A 15,103-nucleotide genomic window follows, 5' to 3' on the forward strand; every position below is an offset into this window, starting at 1 on the left:
AGACGAAATGACTAAAGATTCAGTCAAGCTGGGTGGGTGAATAGACTCGGGTAAAAGGTATGCAAGGAAAAGCATCCCTGTGGGAGAGGGTGGGCTGCACCCCATTCCCTCATCTGACTTGTAAACGGGCTCTGGGATGTAGCTAACATCCCTGCGGGTTTCATCTTGCAGCAAGGCCTCCGTGTCCACCATGCCTGTCGGGTGGCCAGAGCAGATGATTAGGGCGGGTAGAGGGGTGGAAGCCCCAAGGAAGCTTTAAAATTTGCCTTTATTCACTAGCATCCCCTTATGTCCTGGTATGAGAACAAGCCCTGTCCAGGGCTCTAATCCGTAGGGAACATTACTTCCCAGGCTGCCTCGTGGCAGGGAAGCAGCCTATCCTCCAGGGTCAGCTGGAGTGCACGGCAGGTAGATTAAAAATGTACAAGCAAAGCAATCCTGCAGAGGAGAGAACTCGCTTCACCTCATGGTGTTAATTAATCTCCAAGCCAATGAGGATGCTCTTGTCTGGTCTTTACTTAATCCATAACCCAGAAATCCTCAAATTATGTCATTTGTTCAATATAGATGAAATTAATTACTCTGGGAAATAGGCAACAAGTTGCATTTCTGATGCCCCTTATCACATAATCAAATCTACAAAGTGCTTTCTGTGCAGCCGCAGTGGCAGCAATGGGATTGCCTGCAGCAGTCATGAAATACTGAACAGCATCCTCTATAAATCTGGCACGGAGCTGACTCTTACAGGAAACCTACGGCTGAGCGAGGGCTGGGGAGTCTCTGCAGAAGTGCTGGTGGGGAGGCAGCACGCGGCACCCGGGGAGCTCGGGGCAGGAGGCCTCTGCGCTCACCTCCGCTCTTCCATGGAGAAGAGCCATGGAGGTGGTTAAGCACCTACTGGAGCCCCGCTGCTCCCTCCTGTAGCTGCCCCTGCCCCCAGCCTCCCTTTTTTTTATTTCCCCTTTTTGGGGTAACAAATACAACTTGCAGGGCTTCCTGGGGGGGAGGGGGGGGGCGAATGTAGAGGAAAAGGCCACGGGCTCTGGCACTGCTATTGCAGGATGTGTCCCTTGGCTCGTGCTCCCACCCCCTCGTGACTTTGAGGAGGAGAGGGAAGGTCCTCATCAGAATGGATCAGAAGAACAGGAGCTCTTACCTCTGGGTACAGAATAATAGCGATTTACTTTTTATTAAAGTTATCGCGGGGAGAGAGAGCTGGGACGTGAGAGGCAAAGCTATCAAAGCAGCTCCTGCAGCAGGAGGGAAGAGCAGTGAGCTGGCCCTGCAGGTCCGTGCCGGCCCGGTGGGCGCTGGGCAGCGCCAGGGCGAGCAGCAAGAACGGGGGCTGCGGCCGCACGGCCCGGGGTGGTGCCCTGCCGGGGACCCGCTGCCGCGTGTCCAGGGCCAGCCTGCGCTCGTGCGGAAGGAAGGTGCGGAGGGGCGAGCGGGGCCGGAGGCTGGGCTGCAGAGGCTGGCAGACACCCAGCACTGGAGTACGGGTGGATGGGAGACACGGCACCAACAGGAGCCAGGAGGTCATATTTCTGATGGCCCTGGAATTGCCCTTCTCCACGGAGAGGTTGGTGATGCTCAGTGATCACCTGGAAGCCTGGAGGTTGCTGAGTCTCTTGTCATGCATGGGAACCCCCCCCTTGCCCCCCACCTCCCTTTGTGGACAAAGAAGACAGGTTTGTGCCTGGAGACACCATGGAGCCTCCTGCACTTCTGCCATGAAGCAGAGCTGCCAGCAGAGCAGGCGCTGGCACAGCCCCAGTTTATCTGTGCAATCCCTCGCCCAGCCCAACCTGGCTCGCTCCCTCCCAGCTCACCGCTCTCACCCCTCTCCCCACCGCGATGGCCCCCCCAGCACGACGGGTGCTGCAGGGAGCCTCTGTGCCTTGCCAGTTCCCACCTTCTGTTGCTCTCCTTCGCTCCGGTCTCATAGGGTGACTTTTTTAATAGCCTGCTTGAAACACACAGGCAGATCCTAAGGCACGCTGGTGAGCCGCAGAGCTGTCGTCTGCTTGCCCTCTACCCCCTCGCCTGCTGCCCATCTGCATTCATCGCGGCGCCTGGCACCGGCAGAGAAAATGACCCGGTGCTGCTAATGCCCTGACAGAGCGCGGCTCTGGCACTGCAGCAAACGTGCCCTGCTCCAGCCGTCACCTGCTCCCTCTCGCTCGCGGTTCCCCTTCTCCTGAAGGAATGCCATAGCCTACAAATTATGGCTAATTACTGTTGCCCACCTGCACTGCCTGCCCCCTCAGCGAGGCTCTTTTCGGAGTGCTCTGGGATTTCCTGTTTCTACCCGCGGTGACTCCGACGGGCACTGCAGCGTTGCTGCCTGGGAAGGCTCCAGGCGATGGGGGTTTTGTGGGTCCCTGGCCGCTGACCGGGGCGCTTCTGCCTCCTGCCAGGGTCGGTTTTATCGGGCCCATGCAGAGCAACTGTCCCCTGAGGCACCGCTCGGAGCGTTTCAGCGAAGCATCTGCCTCCTCTTCCCCAGGCTTGTACTGTGGGAGGCAGCTAGAAACGCCAGGAAATGGAAGAGAAAATGAGCAAGGCTGGAAGCCGCCTGCGGAGGGAGAGCGCTGCCTCGAGGGAAGGAGCCTGGGGACGAGGGGGGTGCGAGCTGCCTCCCCGAATAGGTGCAGCGCAGAGGTGACGGTGCAAGAGAAGCCAGCGCCAGCTCTGGCCCCAGCAGCCCGGGGGAGAGGGTGGTCGCGCCATGCGTCCCCTCCCGTGGGGACCAGCAGCTGCCGCTGCGCAGGCCAGAGCAGCTGGAGCCAGGCTCGGCTCCCTTTGGCTGCGACAAACCAGCAATCAGCCTGGCTGCTGGGAAGAAAACCGAGCTGGACTCCCTGGCTTTGTTGCTCTGAGACTGTCACCCGGCCCCTCGTTGTCTCACCTCCTGCCCTGGAGGAAAAGGGGACCCAGTCCTCACGTCCAGCCCGTGGGGAGCCGGACTGGCCGCGCTTGGGGAGCCTCGGGCGGAAGATGCAGTAAAGCGCTGCAGAGCACAGCAAAGCATGGAGCTGATCCCGGGAGCTTCCCTGTGTCCCAGAGCATCAGTCCCAGCTCGGGACCGCACGCAGCTCCACGTGCCCCTGTACCAGCACTGCTGCACTCAACGGGACAGTCCGGCCAAATTCCTGCACCACAGTTACCCTTAGAGCCTGCAGACCCGCAGCACGAGCAGGGCAGGGACAAGCCCTCTCCCTGGTTGTCCTACGTGTTTCTCGTGAGCACGGGGAAAACCCTCGGAGGCTTCTGCTGGTGCTTGTTGTGGGAGAGCCTGTGCATTACAGCACTGCTAGAGATCTTTTAGAGAGCACTAAAGACAATTCCCAGAGGCATAAGAGCAAAATTTGCAGCCCAAGTATGTTCCCTCCCTTAAACACTCAGCTGCAGAACACTGCTCTTGCATCTAAACTGCAGATCGGCTTCAAGTATAAACACAGCAAATCCCCATCAACATTTTAATGAAAGCTTATTACCAGAAACAAGCTCTCTGGGATGGGACAAGGCCACGGTGCTGGGGGTGCAAGGACCGAGGGCTGCTGGTCTCACTTCTTCCTGGCCCCGTGGTCCTCTTGCAGGCCCAGCTGCTGGGGTTCACGGCAGGTCTGTGCGATGCCTCCCAAAAGCTCTAAACCGTTTCTGGTGGGTTGGTTTTGGTGGCGTCATTTTCTGGAGGGAAAGATTTACTGTAAGTGGTTAAGGCAGGTACCAGCATACACATGACTAACACGTTAAGAGCTGTTGTAACGAAAAATCTATACTAGTTGTTTGCTAAAATGGCAGTAATGAATTGAAAAAATTACACGCTGATAAAGGCAGCTATTCCAAAGGCATATTAGGGCCTTTAACCCAGCTCTTTAGCTTGCCTGGGTCACGAGACACTGTAAAATCTATTCAGAGAAGATAGAAATGTAATTTCTCTCTGCCCTATCAATTTAAATAAATTAACTATTAGATTAACTGCACTTAAAACAAAACAAAAAATCAATCCCACCAGTCTTGGCTGCTATTAAACTATGTTTTGCACCACTAAACCTATAATTGCCAGAGGTCCCCATGAAAGAAGAGCTGGCTGGCTGTGAGGCACTGGTAATGGATTCGGCCTGGGCTCCCTGTGCCCCTCCATGGTGGAGGAGGGCTGCAGACAGCGGTGCCCGTGGGGGCACCGAGCCCCGGGCTCTTCTGCCCATTCCGCAGCGCTGGGGCCTCTGATTCGTGCTCGAGGGAGAAGAGAGACAAGATAATTCTCCAGCAAGCTCCCTCTAGTGCCTTCTCTAACGTGACAAAGTACCTGAGGTACGGGCAGACTGCAGGTGTATCTTTAATGCCAGGAGCAGACAGGGAAGGGAGAGAGCGTGTTTATGACGGGTTCACAGCAGCAGGGGTTTTGCGCAAGCCCTGGAAGAGCGTGGCCCCTGGGCCCGGGTGCCGCCGCCCGCGATGCCCCAGCCCTCCCCAGCCCCAGCAGCATGGGCCGTGCTGGGAAATGAATCACGCACCTGGAAACGATGTCCTCGGGCTGGGAGCCCCGCTCTTCCCGCGGCAGCTGTGACCCTGTCCGGGGCTGCCGCGGGGGCGGCGGTGACGCCAAGGGCTGGGCAGAGCCCCGCTTGCGGCTCTCCGGGTCTCCCGCACCCTTTCTGTTCCCGCAAATCCCCACCTCGGAAGCTCCCCAAAAGCCTCGGCGTGGGCGGGTTGTTTTGATGTGCTTGTAATGATCCTGCTGCACCTTCCGCTGCCCGTTCGCTTCTCCGAGCGCCGAGCGGGTGGGCAGCGCCTGAGCCCGTGCCAGCCGAGTGCCAGAGCCACGGTGCCGGTGGCCGCTGCGGCCCAGCCGGCTCCGAGCTGTTCTCGTGCCACCGGGCAGAGCGGGAGCTGCGAGGAGCAGCAGGCACCCGCGCCCGGGGCTGAGGAAGGGCCGCCGTCCCCGGCAGGGAGGGTTTCGGAAGCAGCATTTCAGACATGGCTGTTCCCTTTTTTTTTAATCTGCTGAAACTGCCTTCTTGTGCGAACCTGCTTGAGCTCCTCAAATAAATTAGCATCTTTTTTTTTTTCTCTCTGCATTTTGTGCAGTTGCATAAGAGGGAAGAGCAGAGGAGCCGAAGCAGCAGACTGCTCTGTAGAGGAGCACGAAACAGCCATAGACAGAGCTTCTGTCTCTCCCTGCTGCTCGGAAAGCTTGCACATTTCAGCTGGATGAAGTGCAGGCACTGGGATCCCCTCGGCACATCTGGGAAAGTCTCAGGGAATGCACGTAGGACGGGGAGACCGGAGGGGTGTGTGGATGGGTGGGTTTGTGCTCTTCCCTGCACGCCTGGTCGTCGCTGAGCGGCACCGGGGAGCTCCCAGGGCTTTCGGTTCGCAGGCTGGCCGGGCCGTTAGAGCAGGCGTCGCTGCGGGTGCCGCTCCCGCAGAAGTCAGCAGCATCTCAGTTGTGCTAGCCCAGAGCTGCTGGTCGGTGCCTCTGCCTTCTCCACCTCTTCTAGATCAGGAGTCCCCAGGGACTCTTTGCAGAGAGCCCACAGGAGGAGGCAGGTCGGATATACCTGCACGGGAGCCCGGGGAAAGCTACAGGGGCTTTACAACGGATGCCATCCCCGGCGAGAGGAGGAGGAGGGTATCTACTCAGCTACCTCTCTTGCTGACCTAACCCCATTGATTTGTACCAATCTGAGTCTGATGAGATGTGTGAAACAATCAATACACCTGCAGTTCTGCAAGCGAATGCAGGCGGATGGTGGCTGAGGGTAGAGTTTAACCCTTCGCATTACCCATCGGCAGGTCCCAGAGCGCCTTCAGGAAAGCAAGCACATAGGTTCCGCTGTTCACATCATGTCGTGTGCCCAGAGCATGCTATTGCTGCCTGTAACAGGTAGGTGGGTATTGAATCATGCTTGTACTTCTGGCTATATATCCCATGACATCCCCTGCTATGCCTGTCCCACTTGAGCGCACCACCAACCTGCCTGGTCTCAGACTTTGAGTTACCTCTGCTAGGGATTTTATTGCACTTGGGCAGCTGTGTGTGCAACGGGGCCAAGCCCTCGTGCTCCTCAGGCGGTGCCGCAAGCCAGCGGCCTCCCTGCCTCGCCCTCAAGCCTTTCCTGACATGTCTGACCCAGTACAGGCTCTGCTTGGGGTTACAGGCAAATGGCATGCTCTGATTTCCAGAGGGTCTGCTCTGATTCCCATGACATTTGCAGTCTTCTTACACATATCTGCATTATTTTTTTCACCTTTCTCTGCTCCTTTGCCATAAAACTGCAGCTAGGAGCACAGAAGGAGTGTGGGGAGGAAGGAAGTAATGGGGGGACAAAAAGACCAAACTTGCAGAAGAGTCAAGAAACTTGCAGTGGGAGGAGGAAGGGGCAGGGGTTGCTTGTGGGATGGTGCAGCTGCTGGGCACACCTGGAGATGCTCAGGCAAGCTGATAGCCAGGCTACAAGAAGAGGCTGGGAGCACAGGGCCTGCCACTCCGGGAGGGGGAAGTGAGAGGAAAAGAGAGCTCAAGAGCTGCTGGGGAGCACAGGCTAATGAGCGGCTGCCCTGAGCTGCTGCTATGGAGGAGTGCTCTGCTGTAAGCACTTTCATAACCTTCATCCAGAAGTGATTTTTCTGAGGTATAAGCAATGTAGGTAAATAGGATTATCTCACAAGAGGGAATGGTAAAATAATAAACATCCTTATAACAGTAATGCCCTGCTAAATTACTAGAGCCAACGAGTTGCAGGGGCAAGCAGCCTTCCACACAGTCAGCACGGAGACTGTAGTTATGTCCGTGTTAGAGCACAGCGAAGATTCATCATCCAAAGAGCCTGTTCAGGAGAACTGGGTTAAATGCTTTCTGCGGGGAGGCCCCTTGGCACACGGAGAAGCTGCTTTTCAGGACCTGGCCTGACTCTCCAGTTCCTTGTAAGTACAAAGCTATTGCCACATAGGGTTGAGTGTTTTGAGCTTATTTTTTGGTGTAAAACGAACTTGATAGCCTACCTAAAGTGCTCTGTGTTATGTTTGCTTGGCAGCTTGGGGGCATGACCGCAACTTTTGCAGAGATATCTATGCTATCTGGAAAGTAGTTAGCTCGGGTACCAGTAACTGTGGGGCTGAGCTGGCACAGAGCTTGGTGCGGGCTGGCAGCCTGAGCAGATTGCCTGGGCCTGGCATGTCCGAGCTGAGTTGTGTCCTGCAGCGTTCCTCATCTCTGAGATGAGACTAGCAAGCAAACCACAGGTGAGCCATGTTTGCTAGCCTCAGTGGATGTCTCCATCTTCACCTTCCAGGGTACTTTCTTCTGGTAGCCCTCTGTCCCAGGGTCTCCCACTGCTTCTTATCTGTAGTGCTAGGTCTGACTTCAGGTTCTGGTCGTAGTACCTCTGGCTTCAGCGAGTCAGGCTCAGCTGCAGGCAGGAGGGGACATGTAGGGTGATGAAGGAGACCTGTCTACCGGGTAGAAAGTAATGAACAGGCCACTGTACGTAAGAAATCAAAAGTGAAGTCCACATCTGTGTCCTAGGGAGGATGAGATTGCAGAGCCAGAAATGAAATGTTGCCCGCTTTCTGCATGTTCTGCGGTGTTCTTATTGCGCTGTTACAGGAGAAAATGCACAAAAATCCCCCCAACTGACTTCATTATGGCGACAGAGACTAATCCTTCTGCTAGCAGGGGAAAGGCTCTTTAGCTGCATTAACAAGCTGAAATTTGATGGAAAAGACAAATAAAATCAGTCTTCTCTGCATCACTCGAGGCTCTGAGACTTGCCACAATTAGAAAAATTCACATTGAAGGCATCATTTATAAAGGACCAAAATAAGGGAAAACATTTGGCCCAGAGGGAAGTAGATATAGAATTTAAGCCTGCCTCTAATCTTTCATCATTTGCCTTCTGCCTCTCCTAGCTTGGCAGCCCCAGTATTTTGCTTTGTCTCCTTCAGGTGACTAATCATTAGACTAATTAGTAGCTAATCAATGTTTAATTAAAACTTAGCTGTTAATTACTGGAGGTGCTAGTGTAGTTTGGATATAAAATGTTATGAAAATATTTTTAAGGGCAGTTACTGAAAACTTGGACTCTCTCCCTTGACTTTGTGCACTTTACTTGATTAGGGTCCTCCCTTGTGGGACTCTTCTCCAAGTTGAGAAATTGTGACATTTACCTTTGCCTTAAACCAAGGCCTTTCTGGTTATCACTTCACAAGAGAACGATTGTGTCTGTCCTGCCCTACGGCCTCCCCAGCTGTTGTGATCCCTACTCTGGGCTCTGCTGAGGTGCCTCTGCGAGGAGCAGCCCATGAATTTGGTCTTGGGCTCTGGGTGCAATATGTCAGGACACCACAAACCATCTGCAGTGCCCTCTGGATGTTGTCTGGAGCATGCTTTATAGCTGGGGACCAGATCTTTGGCGGGGGATTTGGGAAAGCCCCAAACAGCAGCACAGGAAGGCTGCAGCCTGGCAACTCTAGGCAGCCTGTTACATGGGGAAGGTCCTTCTGGGTTCCCTGCTGGGATGCGAAGCATCAAAGCAAGGTCCCAACACCCTGCCCAGCTGTGTGAGCCCATCGCTTTTTGGACTAGGGCTTTGGAAGCTGTAGACAAGCACCCAACTAAAAGCAAAGTGCTCTGTACTACTACCTTTGCTTCATCTCCCTGCTCAGCCTTGGTTTGTTCATTTAAATCTCTCTGAAAGCTGAGGCCAGCCAGCAGGGCCGGTCTCCAGAGACAGAGGATTTGTTATGTACCTTTCACTGTGTGCAAGAGCCTGGAGGTTTTTCATACACAATCTATTGAAAAGGGCTGGTTAAATATTCCATCAGTGATGGATATGTAGGTCACCCAGGTGTGCTGCTGCCTCCAGGTACCATCTCATTTCAGCCCTTACTGGGGAGCCTACTTTCGCTCATTAATTCTGCTACTGCTTCTCCTTCCCCACTCACTCCAGTGTCCTAGAGCCAAGGTAAGTGGAGTTGGTGTGACCAGGTGTTTGGTTGCCCTGGGGTGCAGAAGGCAGGGTTCAGGTGCTGTGTTTTTGTCTGGCACTTGGACTTGGTCATAGCGGATGACCAAGCGTAAAGCTCTCGAGCAGATGGGGGTGCTCCTTGGACCTCAGTGGGTCTGGGGGTTTTGTGCAAACTTGGAGGGACCTGCAGGGACCACAGGTTAGCACATCTTGTTCCCAGTGCCCTAAACCCCTTATGAATTCATAGAGCAGGCACCTGGGAGGGGTCTGGGTGGGAGGGTACCTCCATGCCTGAAAGCACTTTGCCTGCCCGTCCTGGGGCTGCCTGGGAGACCCCTCTCCTTTGGAGACCCTGCTGCTGATAGCTAGTGAATGGGCACTTTGCAAGTGCTGTGTATATGCTAATTACACAATTTACATTCTCTTTGCTCTTTATGTTCCTTATTTCTCTTTAGTTGTCATTTTATGGCTCACTTTAACTTCTTTGGAGCAGACCCACGGGATACAGAGGGTCCTGAGGCAGGTCTCCTAGGCGCAGGCATTGGGAGCACAGCTAATGCGCCCGTGTCTGGGTCCAATGGGTGGCATGTTCCAGTCACCTGGATAAGATGCAGGGGAATTTCTCTGCTGAAGCAGTTAAATCGGGAGACTAAACAGCAGCTGATATGCTGTGGCCTGTAGGAGAACCAGTGCCCTGTCTCTGTGCTCTGCATTTCCCTTGTCCCTCTGTTGACTATGGTTCCTGTGAAAATGGGCACCTGCTTTAAGGGGTCACTAGTCCCAGCTGGATTTCTGTCACACAAATTGTCTCTGCTGTGGAGACAGGTGCTGCAAGGCAAAGGGAGACTCCAGAGCTCTCCTGCCTGGAGCACTGGAGAGTCTCTGCCTTCGTCAGAGACCTCCTCATCCCAGACTTCTTGCCTGCACAGCTCCTTTGTTTTCCACCCCATTTTCCCCCCCTCTCTGAGGAAGATGGAGGCAGACCCAGGGATTCTCCTGTGCGAGTCCAGAGTAGGTCGGGACTCCAGGGACATTGCTGGTGAATGAGAGATGATTTACTTTATCCCTGTCCAAATTCAGAGTGGTGCTACAGGATTTGGAAGGTAGGGGTACATTGCTTGCTTGCTTGTTTGATGCCACTGGATATATTTTCAGGGAATTTTTTTCTTCCTTGCTAGTTAAAGATGCTGACAACAGAGCAGGGTTTCATGAGCTAGGTGGTGACAATGCAAGGAAAGGGAGCTATGTTTAGAAATAATTGCTTTGTCTTTTGCAGAGGTATTAGTGCTTCCATGCTGGCAGTTACAGGAATTAGCTGAAGGTATTGGTGACATAAATACAGGAGCAAAATTATTGCTACTTATAATCACTTTCATGTATGAGAGAGAGAGAAAGAGACATTATCAGGGCAAAAAGAGGAGAAAGAAATGGGTAGCCAGAAGGGCAGGCACTCTTAGATCTTCAGTGTGAGGTTGGCATTCCTTCAGGTTTTCCTCTGGAGGATGGTCGGCAGATTGACGTAATGGGAGTGCTCCCACCCTCCCGCGCGTGCTGCGTGCAGGCTGTGCGTGCGGCCGGGCAGCGGGCTGCAGGACGGAGCCGGTGTGCTGAGCCGGTGTGCTGGCCCGGCTCTGCGCAGGCCCTGGGCTCGCCTCCTGCTCTGCCCCGGACTTGCGGCACCAGCGTGGCTGGAGCAGCCCTCTGCTCTAGCATCTCTGCAGAGGTGCTGGCTCCGCTGGGGCTGCCAGAGGCAGGTCCGAGTCCACCTCGGAGGGTGGCAAGGGGGGAAAAGTCAGATGAGAGACCGCGGCAGCAGGGCTGCTGAGCGATGCCTTTTCTGCAGCTGATTTTTGGCCTTGGAAGAAGGTGTCATAGATGGGAGCTGTGGCAGAGAGGAGTCTTCCTTGTACAAACAAGGTGAAGGTTAAATATGTAAAGGTCCTTCTGGTCCTGAAATGTGGTATACTTTGCCTAGGCTCCTCTTTGGCCTGAGTAGCAAATTGAGTGGTCTGAGCTGTCAGCATCTTGGCTGTTAAAGTGGGACTGGGTGATGGAGTGCTCAAGGTCAAATGTTGAAGGCCCCACGCACATTCAACATTTTGCTCTCCAGAGAAGTGGCAGCCTGGTGTCCTTGCATGTGCCCAGCGTGAGCGACTGACCCGGGAGCAGCGGAGTTCCCCCCTCTCCTCCCCCGCCGAAGAAGGGGCAGGGTCCACTGAAGCCGGTTTCCTCCAGGTCGTTGAGCAGCCGGTCCGTCGGGAGTCCCCGGGGACATCCCCGCGAGGCGACCGTGGGGCTCGCGGCAGCCGAGGTGCCAGCAACGCTCAGCTTCTCCTGTTTGTTTCTCCCGGTTCTGGGAGCGCTGTTCTCCTAGGCAGCCGCCTCCCCCGTTCCTCCCTCTCTCAGCGGCAGGGCTCCGCGCAAAATGTAAACTCAAATGTTAGGAGAGAACATATCTCTGATGAAACAAGGCCATTCATGCTTTCAGATATTAAATTCCATGCAGAATATTAAATAATTTCCTCTTCAATGATCCCAGTAAATTTAATTAGCTCTCGTTCCCCCGATAGAGTTGTCTCTCCATTCCTGAAGCTCTGCGTTTGGAATGAAGGGGAATTCAGCTCATATTTTAAGTGCTGTCTTCCTGCAATGTGTACGCAGCAATTGCCACATGATGAGAGCAGCCTCTTGATTGCTACTGAATTTCTCTTCCCACTATCATCTTCCAGCCTCAGCCATTAGCTGCTAGGAACCAGCTGCATCCAAAACATAGGAGATTCACTCCTGAGCCTTGTTCTGGGGAGCAGCAGTGCATCCTACCTGCGCAGCTCCCCCGCAAACGGTCTGGAAGGGGCTGCAGAAAAGTGGTATGCACAGACATCTTAAACCAAACGCCGGCGTAGCGCTCTCGTGGAGTGTGAGAGAGGGGGAAAATCTGGTGGGTCCCCGGGGCTGCCCAGCCCGGGCAGAAAGGAGCTGGACTCCTTCCAAGCTTGGCCGTGAGCTGCGAGCCGTCACGGCCCTGAGGCTGGGGCAAATCAAAGCCCCGTCTAGGATGTCTGACTGTGGAGCCTGGGCTGTGAGTGGTGTTGCTGAGCATAAAGAATTGCATGGGAGATGTGAGGATGAAAATTAAACAAAGAATACAAAATTCAGAGATGGAGAGTCCCGTACAGCTACTCCCTGAGCCGGGGTGCTCGAGGCCACGTTTAAGCCACCACAGCACCGGTGGGAGCGTGCACAAGAAGCATCCCCGTGTTCCCCGTGCTGCGGACTGGTGCGTACCTACCACCTTGTGCCGCTGAGCCAAACGCATCAGGCCTAGAACAGCATGCCGGCCGGGACGAAGCTTCCAGAGCCTGAGGCTCCAGAGCTGGCGGTGAGCTGCGAGGTTCCCGGTGCCCCCAAGCAATGGACCTGTGAGCAGTTTTTCGGTGCCTCTGCTACCGGTTAGCATTTCGTACCAGGGAAAGTGAACGCGGGCTGGTTCCAAATGGAAACACCACCTGCCTGGTGCTGGGCTCAGCAGCTGGAGCTCCTTCAGAGCAGCATTCCCAGCTCTGAGCTGCAGAGACCATCCCAGGAGCGGGGAGGAAAGGGCAGGACATATAAGCTCCCTCTCTCCTATGAACTCAGCTCACTTTGTGGCTTGGCTTTCAACTGCTGTTTGAGGCAGGTTTTCTAAATGAAGTCAAATAGAAGCTTTGCTTGAAAAGTGTGAGCCCGGATAGGCCAAGCTATGGGGAAAGGGGCTGGAACCCACCCTGGATGAGTGCTGGCCTGAAGAAAATCAGTGGGGCTTGAGAGATGCTCTTCAGGGCCTTTTCTGCGTCCCACTTGAGTGCCATGTCCATGGTGGGAGTGATAGAAACCATGCGAGTACTGCAGTTGCAGCAGAAATGTTTGCTGCTTCTGCTTTTGGGGGCTTTTTGTTTTGTTTTTTAACTTTTAGCACCTTGGAGCAAATAGGAAAAGAAAAAAGTCCCTTCCTGATGGAAGAGGCTAATAGAGGGTTATAAATGTGTCCCTAGCATGGTTCATTAGCTGCGATGACATATTGAGAGCTATGAACGGTATGATACCAGCAAATCAATTTAGAATTTAATCTGAAAAAGAACGTGGGGAGGTTGGATCATGCAACATGTTACCAAACATTTCTTATCAGAATAAATAGAGCAGCTTTTCTTTCACAACATTCCTCCTGCCTGGTTGCTGTGAAAAACACTAAATAAATAAATAAACATGTACCTGATTTACCAATGATTAATTTCCATAATTAGTGCTGTGTCAAAGCACTACACCAAGGTGCAAGGCACACTTTGCTTTAGATATTTACATGGATGCCTTTCCAGGTTTACTTCAAGATCTCCTTATTTCATGTGTTTAATGATCTTGTAATGACGTAGCATCAATGATGACCGGATTTCAGAGTCAGCAGGGAAAGTGTGAGCGCCTCGGGGGTTACGGTGCAAGATTTATGCCATCCTCTATGCTGCTCGCTGTCCTGCTATGGAAGCAAATGCCCTTCACTGCAAATGTGTGCCCACAGCGGGTGTCTGTGAGCTGCTCTGTGGTGGAGCCAGGGATGATCTCAGATCTAGGTCTACCAGGACGGGGGTGGGGGCACAGACCTGCAGGCTCCCTGGCAAACTTCATGCTCCTTAGAGAACAGCTCTGTGAAAACTGAATTCAGACCTTTTTTACATCAATTTGATATGGAATGTGGCTGCACTTCAGGGCTGCTTTGGGAAAGTGCGTAGGGTGGGCAGCCAAGACTAAACCTTCTGCCCTCTGCTCTCTAAGGATTTGGGTCGAAGGGGCAGTGCTTGGTGACACCTGCTTTCTGCCCCAGGTCTCCCACGCGCTCCCAGCTCTGCCAAGCGTGGTTCTAGTGCGTGAGCCAGCACACGTGGGAGAGGCAGAGACCGGCTTTAACCCATGGTGCCCTCAGGAGCTGGGAGTCAGAGATGTCCCACATCACGCTTTTTGTTGTCTCAATTGCTTTGCCCAAGACTTAAGGTGTTTTTTTTTTTTTTTTTGCATAGTGTTTTCTGACACGGAGCAATGTTAATGCAGCAAAGTCACTCAGCATTCAGGAAATCTCAGAGCTGAGGCTGTTTGTGCTTCTCTCCTCGACCTCCTTGTCCCAGACAGACTTGGTGTCCCTGGACACAGAGCTCATTTAGGCTCTTGATGCTCCTCTCCTGGAACAAGGGAAGTAGCTGCAGAATATCCCGCAGGTGCAGCATTACATCAAAAATGTAAATACAGTTAATGTTTAAAAACATGTCACACTGTGGGCAGCTCTAGTTGCACGCTCTCTCTATTTCTCTCTCTAATGGGTATCAGATTATTCTAGTGATCTTGGCATTGTTTTAGTAATTGACTGATGCAATGCAATGTTCACTGATTTAATAAGTTTGTTAGTATAATAGAGGTTCAGGATTTTGCTGTTAATGTGCAGTGACAATTGCATTTTAGATTTGCTCATTATGTTGCATAACTTAGCTATGAAATCTATCATAAATTATATTTAAAAAAGCATTATTTCAGAGTACATTAGCATGGCGCTCTCTTCTCATCTCTCCAGTGCTGGAGAGTACCTTGTAGGCTGAACTTGCTTATGATTAGGGATGCATTCAGCTTGTGTTCACGTATTCACGTTCTGCATTAGGCTTTTGGCAGGGCTTCTGACACCTGCCAAAAAAATCTGGGTCCTGCCATGTCATCCCACCGTCTTCATCACAGCCAAGGACTGTGCAGGTACCCAGTGTTCTGGATGGTCTTTGGGGAAATCTCCAGCTGGCAGGATGCCTCCCTCCCTCCCTCTGAAACAGCCAGCGGGCTCTGCGCTTGCTTGCGCCGTGGGCAGGTCGGACTGCACTTCAGCGCTAGCGTGCAGGCACACCTCTTAGCACAGCCAAGTCTGAGCTGCCTGTTAGGTCAGAGCTGAATGTGCTCCAGATGGACCCTTTGAGCCAGAATGGCTCCATCTCTGTGTATTCAGCACCAGAATGAAAGTCTGCGAGACTGAGCAAAGGCGTGGAGTGGGGGTGAACCCCTTTTGGGCAGCTAGAAGTCAAGGGTCCCCAAGAGCTTGTGCCATTGCGAACAGCTTGGAGGGGCTA

The 15,103-nt window shown here is 53.4% G+C and overlaps 1 protein-coding gene across 5 annotated transcripts in view; it reads left to right on the forward strand.

Annotated features, from left to right (window-relative positions):
* The window catches only part of RBFOX3 (RNA binding fox-1 homolog 3), a 179,945-nt gene that overhangs the window by 33,544 nt on the left and 131,298 nt on the right, over positions 1 to 15,103 (forward strand). The window lies entirely within an intron of this gene.

The sequence above is a fragment of the Dromaius novaehollandiae genome, chromosome 18, assembly GCF_036370855.1.
Source record: "Dromaius novaehollandiae isolate bDroNov1 chromosome 18, bDroNov1.hap1, whole genome shotgun sequence".
In the NCBI taxonomy this organism is placed as follows: domain Eukaryota; kingdom Metazoa; phylum Chordata; class Aves; order Casuariiformes; family Dromaiidae; genus Dromaius; species Dromaius novaehollandiae.